We start from the raw sequence: 10,929 nt of genomic DNA on the forward strand, positions 1-10,929 counted from the left end.
CTGACAGCCAGCATGTAAAAAGCCTGTCAGATCTCTATGACATGAATCCAAATATGCAAGTGGCCCTCGACAGGGTTCAATGGAGGAAAATGATTCATGTAGCCAACCCCAAGTGATTGGAACTTAAAGCTCGGTTTGGTTTGGTTTGGTATGTGACTGTAGGGAAATCAACCTAAAAGGAAACAAATTAAAAGCAAATATTGAATTGAATGTAAGGGAATCAACTTTAGGCAGAAATCAATTATTGAGTTGATTTAAATTCAAAGAGATAATCAAATTTTTTAAGGAAACAACCTAAAAACAAACAATTGAAAGAATTTACCAGTCATAAAATTAGGAGATTTATGTTAGAAAATATGCTCTTAATTGGACGGTTATGATCTATTGAAAATTCAATCCGATGGTTATAGAGGGTGTTCGGTTTGTATGAGTAGACAAAATCGCTTTGTTTTATAGTAATACAAATATATATACTAAGAGCATCCGCATTGAAAAGTGAAATAATCAAAACCAAAATGTTATTAATGTTAGCAATATTTGCTCAAAAAAAAGTGCTCGCATTGGAATAACCAAACTTAGCAACCGCTTAGGAACTCATCAAATTTTGGCATTTGAATAATCAAAACTAGCAATCTTTTGTCAATAACCAAATTCTCTCTCTCTCTCTCTCTCTCTCTCTCTCTCTCTCTCTCTCTCTCTCTCTCTCTCTCTCTCTCTCTCTCTCTCTCTCTCTCTCTCTCTCAACAATGTTTTGAAAAAATAATTTTAAAAAACTTTTTTCATATTTTTTTCTTGTTTTTTTCAGAAACGTTTTTTTTTTTTTACAAAAAACTCTACTTTCAAAAATTTTAAAACTGTAACTAAATAAAGTGTGTTTTTAAAAAAACTGTTTTTGAAATTTCAAAACTGTTTACAAAACTCTTTGACACAAAACAGTTTTCTTGGTAAACGGTTTTTGAAATTTTAAAACTCTTTTTACACAAAATTTGTTTTAAAAAAACTGTATTTATAGTTTTTAAAATTTCAAAACCGTTTGTGTAAATACATTTCTTTCAAAAATTTAAAAAAATGTATTTACAGTTTTTAAGTTAACAAAGTGTGTTTTTTGAAAAACTGTTTTTTGTTTCGAAAAACTGTTTTCTTTTTCAAAAACTTTTTTTTATACAACTGTTTTTTTTAACGTAAACTGTTTTTTTTCTTCAAAAACCGTTTTTTCAAAAAATATGCGTGAAATGAAGGGAAAAAGTTTGGAGGGCCCATTGGTTTTTATTATGGGCAAAAAATAACCAATGTAGGATTTGACATTGTTAACTTTAACAACCTCTAAATGAATAATCAAATTCTGATATGGTATATTTAGATTATTCACATTTACTTATTCTACTGCTGTGATGCTCTAATGATACACTAACAAGAGTTCATATTAGTTATAGCTATAATTAGATTTCAGCTCCAATCGTCCAAATGGATTAGAGAGTACTATATAATTCAGCCAGATAATGATTCTTTTCACGATTCCCTCAATGATCAATCAAGACCGTTCATTTTGTTTGAATCGTTGAAATTATCAGCCATCAGAATTGATTGGATGTCATTTGATATGATTTTGGAAGACACCCTTATCTAGTAAAAATAAGGTTGCAATACTGAATCAAAACCCATTTCAACAATTTTTTGCAATATAAATGTGCTTTGAAAACATATTAAACTATATGCGATCAACTTGATTTTTGTCGTGCTTGGTGCTCTTGATGAGTTCAAAAATGTTAACAGTCCCGATCATTAAAATGGGCTTGTGGATTGGACTTTGGAGAGGAGCTAGACTCCTATCTATATTATAAAACAGGACAAGTATCTTACAGAATATTCTTTCTCAATGGTTCAAATTTATTTCTGTCCAAAATTTATCTATCCATACAAATAAATCCGACGGTTCAGATTCATCTTCATCATTCCTTCTACAACATGGCATTTTGGTAAATATTGGAAATTTCAAGACCACAAAAGGAGCTCATTTGAATTGAAATATCCTAATCAATCATGATAATCTTTTTTTTTTTTTTTTGATAGGCTAATCAATCATGGTAATCTAATATTACCAAAATTTGAATCCTATTAGGAGTTACCCTAATCAATCATGATAATTTGTGACTAATATTCCGGAAATTTGAATCCTATTAGGAGTTATCCTAATCAAATCTCTAAATTTCTAAATTTCCTAAATCTATATAATATGAGAGAGTGGTTTTCAAATCCGTATATTTTAGACCCTAGCATCGGTATATATTTTTTCAACAGCTGAGATCTACGGATAGTAAGGTTAGAGGCATGTTTGGAAATGATGCTTACTACTATATTAAATGTGCCTAAATAACATGGGGGAGATTTATATTCATTTATGGACTATTTATACTTGACTGGGTGAACATATATAATTTATCTGTTTTATACGGGAAGAATTTAGCCGTTGATTGGGCATTATCAAGACATGCTATAATGACATGCTACAAATCGGGTAAGAAAAAATTAATTGCCGTTGATCGGATAATAGAAATTAATTGCCGTTGATTGCCATGCTATAATGGAAAATACAATTGACGTTGATTCTCATTTTCTGTTCTAGGTAATGAATTTTGGGTGAATGAATTTCTCTCTCTTTCTCCCTAATCGTTTTCCTTCCGGTTCTTTTTTCAGTTCTCTCTCCACAGGTATAGATCTTTTGTTCCCTTTTTTTTTGGTTCTCCATCCACGGTTTGTTCTCTCTCTCTTTTCTTTTTCTTTTTCTTTTTCCAGTTTTGCAGTTTTTTTTCCAGTTCGCGACGGTATGGGAATTTTTCTTTCCAGATCAATTATTTACGCTCGGTTCAAATTGGGGTGCGTATGTAAGTTTTCTTTCCAGATCAATCATTTGCATTTTCTTCTCCACCATTTCTCTTAGACTCATTTAATTAACTCCATCAAACATTTAATTAAGCAAAATCTAACCATCTATGACCATGCGAGTTGATCCGTTTCCTTTTATTCCTTGGTCACAGGTTATCAAATTAGTATTTGTTTCATATGTCTTTTATTGAATTCTTTATTTTCTTATGCAGCTCAACGGAGACTTCGAGAAAACTGTAAGAGCAACTTACACAATTTTTATTTGCATTCTTTCGTTTTTTTTTTTTTTTTTTTTGTATAAAGGTTAAATAGCGTTATACTCTTTAGGTATACTTTGTAAGGGGTCAAACAGCTGATAACAAGGATGTGGTCCCTTACAATGCATATCTTGCTAGACTATTCAATCCCCAAATCAATGTGAACGTTTTTACTGGAATGAGATGTGTTAAGTATATTCACAAGTACATATACAAAAGAAATGATAGTACTACAATAGTGTTCGGACGAATAGACGAGATCAATTATATTTTTATAGTGGATGATTTTGAATCGAACTGCTGTCTCTATTTAGAGAGAACCACGTAAAAATCATTATGTCATGGTTTGCAGTTGTTTACTTCTTTTTTTGACAAGTCGTATGACATTAAAATTTCTTGCTAGATGATTGAAATGAAATATGAACTGAAGCACCATATATATTTGCTAATTAATAACTGATATTGAGTTGGTTGGAGTTTGAAGCTTGGAAAGTCTACAACTTTGTTATCAATGATTTAGTAGAAGCGGAATTACATTTTTATATTCAATTGAAGGGCTGATTATATTTTGTCTTTTCTTCTTGATTTTAGAAAACTTGATGAATAAAAACTAAATGTTGCTAGATTATCATTAAGTTTAATTACTGATTTTTTATTCTTACACTCTGAAGCTTGATTTTTTTAAGCACGTAAAGTGAATTTTGTGATTACAGTTGAGTTTTGCCAGTTGTGATCTGTAGTTTAAATGGCTGGCGATAAATGTCTTCAGGTACGGGCGCTACAACTATTAATTTGTTAGTTTGTAAGTTTAACCGATAGATATACTTGAGCTATTGTTTTCTATTTTTTGCGTACTTAGAATTTTGTGAATGGGGCCTTGGCCTTCATAATTGGATATGAATTGAATACCGATTTCAAGCCGTGCCTTCAGGCACGGGCATGCACTAGTAATTATACAAATGAGAGTGCAAATTCTATTGCGTATATCAAGCTTAATCTGGATCGTACAGACGACATGGGCTTACTGGAAACAGGAGTGAATGAGATTTGTAGCATGTCATTTGCTCAATTCGGCCGCCCTCATGGGAGGATTCATGCTATCAAATCTCCATTCTGTGCCAACTCTACCTGAAATGAGCAAAAAAGTACTATCACAGCTGCCTTCGGGACCATCAAAGGTATCGGACTAGTTCACAAATCACAAAATATAACTAGAGACATTTTGTCGCTCCTTACCACAACTAGAAGGTTATCAAACTCATGTTTTCTGTTCGGAGTCATCAACTATTAAACGACGAGGACAGAGGTGGTCTCTGTTCGTGAAAGCAACAAAATCTGTATCGTCAAGACTCAGCTGAGTTCAGTCCATGTATAGAAAGTGCGAAATGGATCGGCATGAAATCAAACAATCTGAACATATTCTAGCTTTCCTCACCCTTATTCGTGATCAATCAGATCCATGTCATATAATTCAAGTCATATTACTAATCTCACTTGGTCCCACGGTGATAGTAGTAACCCTAGCATGGGTACGCTTTGTCCTATACTAAAGTTCTTGAGTCGTGGTAAAACTCAAGGAACGATATGGCTTCTGAATGATATGTCATTTGTGATACCCAGGTTCTGTATTGAATGCATTCTTTATCAGGTAATATGTTACTCATGGACAAGAAACCTTACACATGCTAAGAGAGATCCAAGCAAATCCTCAATCAAACGATCACCAGCAGATTGTCATTTGCGATACCCAGGTTCTCTATTGAATGCGTTCTACCAATATTGTTTGGGTCCATAAATTCCCCAGTTGCAGATAAAGGATTAATTCCTTTTTACACAACCCCTCCTTGCTGCCATTAATTACACTGACTTATCTTTGAAGGTCACCCCTTTAGGCACAACCATCTGCATCAAACCAAAAAGACACAATCATCTCACTTTAGTTTACACAACTAGACTTCTATGCCCGTTATAGCAAGCTGAAGGTGCACAAGGACTGTGGCTACACTAGGTAAAATCCTCAGTCAAGTCACTCTAGGTTTCAGTAACTTGTTCCATGAATTGCAATCTTGCATCAACGCTTTGACAGCTTTGACGACACAATAACCTTGTATGGCAGCACCATATCTAATTATCTCCAAAAAGTAGGTTGCCCAACTTGAATTTTATAGCAATTATCAGGCTATGTTGAGCTGCCGAATGTTCACTAGGGGAAGTACTTGACAACCCAGTCTAGATCTCACAACTAAGTGAATATATTGCAATCTTTCATCAAGCCTTTGGTGTAGCTTTAGACAGCACAATCGTCTTGTATGCTAGCACATAACAGAGCCTAACTCAATAAGAGGAGGGGATTACTCACTTAGAAGATCATTCAGACCAAAAAGTCATTTATATAGGACCTGGAAGTAATTTGATTTCACTAAGCAGAATAATCCACCTAAACTCCAGCAGTTCCAACTCAGCAACTTCTAAAATGATACTAGTATTTAACACCATTTGTTCACCGCAGAGCCAAAAAACAAAAACTCCTTCTCCATCCTTTGAATATACCAAATCCCAGTCCACTTATTTTTCTTTTCCCCACTTTTCACTACACAGTTGAAGTAAAATTTGAACCCTGGTGAATCAAAATCTTTGAGAGCATCAAACAAATTCATGGCTTGCGTAGTTGGAACGACAACTAGTATCTTAAATCTCAGGATACTAGCAATGCCCACCCAACACAATAAACCCCAATTCTGTATTGGCAAATTCAATCGCCTCAATCAACTAGCACAAGAAATCAAGGTCAAAACGGTCAATAGGTTTATTTTGCAAATTTAGTTTTCAAGTATTTGCAACTATCAAGCAGCATTGACACCTCAAAGAAGGTGCTATATGTCATGTATCCATGTCCAACACGTGGCAGATGCGACACTTCTCGAACACATGTCCATACTGCCCATAACTAGAAATTACAATCTCAAACCCATATAGACAGTAAGTATGTGCCTAATTTCCTATCCCAGAACAAGAAAATGAAAAATGCTCTGACAAAGTAGACACGCGCTTGACACTCTTTTCGCACCATGTCTGATACTTCTTAGGTGTGGGACTAAGAATTAAGGCATGACCGTCATTTATAACGTTGTAGACACTTTCTAACAACTAACAAGTGATTAAGAAAATTTGGGAATTTGGTATATTAGTTACTACTACTTAATAAGCTGGAGAAGTGTTATTTTACAGTCTAATTCTCCATGCATGGCTGTACAAAAATGCAAAAGACATGTTCATGAATTAGTAAAGAGCAGGGCTTACGAGGATGACATGTTTATAGCATTTTGCATGCCTGCAACTTTGTTTGTATCATAACACAGGGTTATAATTAACTACCATGGGTTACAACATTGTATTCTTGTTAGAATCGTATCATCTCACACGACTTACTGTATCCTATCTATTTTTTGTCTTGGAATGCATAATAATGGTCATATAGTATATGCCTAACTAGACGGTTGAATATCCCCAAAATGCCAGTGTCCAATTTTTGGGAGAAATATGTTGGAAAATTACGGAATTTCGGGTGAATGAAACCGGGATTTTGGAGGGTCTTCCGAGGCAACCGGTCCCGGGTTCGTTGTATCTGGACGCACCACAATCAATAGACGTATTGATGTGTGTAGCCGTAACTCCCGTAACCCCTCTACCTTGATGGCAGCATTACTCCTCCCTTTTGATGGCAGAAATCAATTCCAGAATTCAATGGGCAGAATTCATTGCAGGAGTTATTCAGCCCTCCTCCACCCTATAAATTGAAGCATCACGTTTTGGAGGAACACAAGCAATTCCACAATCCTCCTGCATATTCTGAAATTCGGTTTTGAGAGAGAAAAGCAGACGGTAGTCAGTTCGCCAAGGCGGTCGACGGCGGTGTTCCGACGGCTTGTGGTTTAGCCGAGCCAACCCTGGGAGGAAGACGCCGAACACGAACCTACAACACCGACGGTAGGCGGCGAATCTTTCTTAAGGAGACTGTGGTATCACACAGGACTCGGTTTGTTTTTCTGGAAAATTGTTTCGTATCTCGACTATTCCATTCTGTTTTGTAATTGTATTATGCCTCGATTATGTAATTGTTACAGTATCAATGAAATTGTTCTCAAGAATTATATGTTATGCCGAAATTTTCCCAACAAGCTTAAGAAAGATTTTGATCAATTGATCGGCATCGAATTCCAGAAAACAGTTTCTGTTTTGTACTAATCTTTGAGTTGCAAGAACAGATTCATGACTGGACAAATTCATGGTATAAAGAGTTCGATCAATCTGTCGATGATTCATACGAGATTATCACAGATTGATTAATGGATCGAAACATGATACGATAACAGACCCACTTGGCTACGGCCTTGGCCTGTCGTGCGCGACATGGCCACTGCTCGGAGATGGAATTAACAGAAAGGCTACGGCCTAAGGCAGTCATGCGCGGCTTGGCCTTGGATCAATTTTGGTTGGCCTCTGGGGTGATCTACTTGGCTTCTGCCTTGACATCGCCTGGCCTTGATCCCACTGTTATGATCTGCCTAGCAGAGGCGATTTGGGTGCTAGGCATGTGATTAGCCAGAGGTGGCTTGCTGCCTTGTGTGCCTTGCCTAAAGTGATTAGCCAGTGGTAGGCGTGAATCACTCAGCCTTGGTGCGCGGCCTATGTGGTGCGCTACCCTCAGACTCCCGCCCGGGGGCGCTGCCCCCAGGACCCCCATCAGGGGGCACGGCCCCCTGGGACCCCCAGGTTACATGGTATTGTGGGGGGTGTTAGACTTAGCTTATCTGATAGATTGTTAATCTATGCTATATAGTTTGTCATTTTGATATTGAGATTTGTTCTCTTATATGTGGTTATTCCTAATTTCAGAAAAACATGACAACTGAGCAAGGGAAAACTACTGGCACTGGCAAAGAGAAAGAGACTGGTAATGTCAGTGGCAATGGAAATGGCGGTGTGGCTATTCCAATTCATGCTCCTATTCCTGGGATTCCCTCCGTTCCAATGTCTCACGTGGAGAGACCAGGCAAATTTGTTAGGATGGACTTCAAAAGGTGGCAACAGAAGATGTTATTCTATCTCACCACCTTGAACTTGGCAAAGTAGCTTGTCGAGAAAGCACCTGTTATTGCTGAGGACGATCCTGACACTCAGAAGCGGATTGATGTGGCTAGGTGGAAAGAGCATGACTACATGTGCAAGAATTACATCTTGAATGCTCTAGATGATTCGCTGTATTCTGTGTATGGTGAGGCTCCGTCGGCCAAGGAGTTGTGGGAATCCTTAGACAGGAAATACAAGATCGAAGGTGCTGGGTCCAAAAAGTTTGTTGTGGGCCGGTTCCTTGATTATATGATGGTGGACTCCAAGTCTGTGGCAGTCCAAGTTCAAAAGCTGCAGCTCCTGCTTAATGAGACCAGGACTGAGGGGATGATTCTGAGTGAAGCATTCCAGGTGGCCGCGGTCATCCACAAGCTACCTCCAGCATGGAAAGAGTTCAAGAGCTATCTCATGTTCAAGAATAAGGAGATGACCTTGGAGGCTCTTTTCATCAAGCTCCGTATTGAAGAGGAGAATCGGGGTATGGATAGGAGTGCAAAGGCCTCCTACATGGCCAAGGCAAACATGATGGAGCATGGTCAATCTTCCGGTGGGAGGAAAAATCAGAATGACGGGCGTTCTGACAAGCGGTCTGACAAGCAAGCTGGCAAGCAGAAGGACAAAAGTGTCAATGTGGGACCGAGAGGTGGTGTTGCCAAGAAACCAAAGAGAAAAGTTTCAGGGTACTTGCTTTAACTGCAACAAATTCGGGCATAGAGCTTTGGAGTGTACGAAGCCACCAAACCCTCGCACTCAGGCGCACTTGGCTCAGGTGGAGACAGGAGTGTCCGATATCAACCTCTCGGCTATGGTATCTGAAATGAACATGGTTGGTTCAAACCCGTAGGAATGGTGGGTAGACACTGGGGCTACATGTCATATTTGTTGTGACAGGCAGTTGTTCACTACCTTCAAGCCGGTTGCTAACGGTGAGAAGCTGTTTATGGGGAATTCAGCTACCTCGGATGTTGCGGGGCAGGGGAAAGTGGTCCTGTAGATGACTTCGGGAAAAGAGTCGACTCTGAATAATGTGCTGTTCGTGCCAAATATTCGTAAGAATATGGTTTCTAGCTCACTGTTGAGCAAGCACGGCTTCCGCCTGGTTTTCGAGGCTGATAGGGTCACTCTGACTAAAGCTGGAATGTATGTCGGGAAAGGTTACATGACCGATGGTCTCTTTAAGATGAATGTAATGATTGTTATCCCTACTATCAATAAAAAGAAATCCCCTATTGCTTATGTGCTTGAGTCTTCCTTTTTGTGGCAGGGTAGACTAGGACATGTTAATTATGATTCTATACGTAGATTAATTAACTTGGACCATATTCCAACTTTCCAATTTGATAAAAAACATAAGTGCGAGACTTGTGTAGAGGCTAAAATGCCGAGAGCATCTTTCAAAACAGTAGAAAGAAGCACAGAACCTTTGGGTTAAATCCACACTGATGTGTGTGATCTGAAATATGTCCAAACTCGGGCCGGTAACAAGTACTTCATTACTTTTATCGATGATAGCACTCGGTTTTGCTATGTGTATTTGCTGAAAAGCAAGGATGAAGCCCTGGACAAGTTTGTTCATTACAAGACTCAGGTTGAGAATCAACTGAGCAGAAAGATTAAAGTGGTCAGAAGCGATCGTGGTGGTGAATTTCAGTCACCATTTGGAGAATTCTGTGCCCAACACGGAATTATCTATGAAACCACGGCACCTTATTCGCCTCAGACTAACGGTATTGCTAAGCGCAAGAATCGTACATTGAAGGATATGATGAACGCAATGTTGATCTGTTCTGGGTTGCCTCAGAACATGTGGGGAGATGCTGTTCTCACCGCTAATTATATCCTCAATAAAATACCTCGCAAAGATGTTAGTAAAACCCCGTATGAATTGTTTAAAGGTAGGAAGCCTACCTATACATTCTTACGAACATGGGGTTGTCTAGCGAAGGTGGCTGTACCTCCTCCTAAGAAGGAGAAGATAGGCCCTAAAACCGTTGATTGTGTGTTCATCGGTTATGCAGACGATAGTAGTGCCTATCGATTTCTTGTATATGAGTCAGATATACAAGATATTCACAAGAATACTCTCATGGAGTCAAGGAATGTAGTGTTTTTTGAACTCATATTCCCTTATAGATCCATTGGAGAGTCAAGTTCTGCTAAACGGACTCTGCATCCGGCAAATGAAAGCAGACAAGGCCAAGAAGAGGAAGTTGATGTTGAACCACGACGTAGCAAGCGAGCTAGAACATCAACATCTTTTGGTCCAGATTTTCTGACTAATCTAGTAGAGAATGAGCCTCGGACATACCAGGAAGCTGTAAGCTGCCCTGAAGGTCCTTTGTGGAAAGATGCCATTAAGAGTGAGATTAACTCCATACTGCAAAACCATACGTGGGAACTGGTGGATTTGCCACCAAGCAGTAAGCCTCTCGGCTACAAATGGATCTTCAAAAGGAAGATGAAAGCAGATGGGTCAATTGATAAGTACAAAGCTAGGCTTGTTATCAAAGGATACAGACAAAAAGAAGGCCTAGATTACTTTGATACTTACTCACCAGTCTCGAGGATTACTTCCATCCGGATGATCATAGCGATCGCAGCTTTGCGTAACCTTGAGATACATCAAATGGATGTAAAGACAGCTTTCCTGAATGGCGAT

At 38.4% G+C, this 10,929-nt stretch overlaps 1 protein-coding gene across 1 annotated transcript in view; it reads right to left on the bottom strand.

Annotated features, from left to right (window-relative positions):
• Nucleotides 1-1,712: 1,712 nt before the first annotated feature.
• LOC131336674 (UPF0496 protein 1-like) overlaps nucleotides 1,713-10,929 on the bottom strand; it is a 14,050-nt gene continuing 4,833 nt past the window's right edge. The window contains exons 2-3 of the transcript XR_009202904.1: nucleotides 4,086-4,268; nucleotides 1,713-1,826 (exon numbers count right to left, since the gene is read on the bottom strand). The gene's annotated coding sequence lies outside the window, so the exon portion shown is untranslated. The remainder of the gene's footprint in view (nucleotides 1,827-4,085; nucleotides 4,269-10,929) is intronic.

Source organism: Rhododendron vialii, chromosome 8a (assembly GCF_030253575.1).
Source record: "Rhododendron vialii isolate Sample 1 chromosome 8a, ASM3025357v1".
NCBI lineage: Eukaryota > Viridiplantae > Streptophyta > Magnoliopsida > Ericales > Ericaceae > Rhododendron > Rhododendron vialii.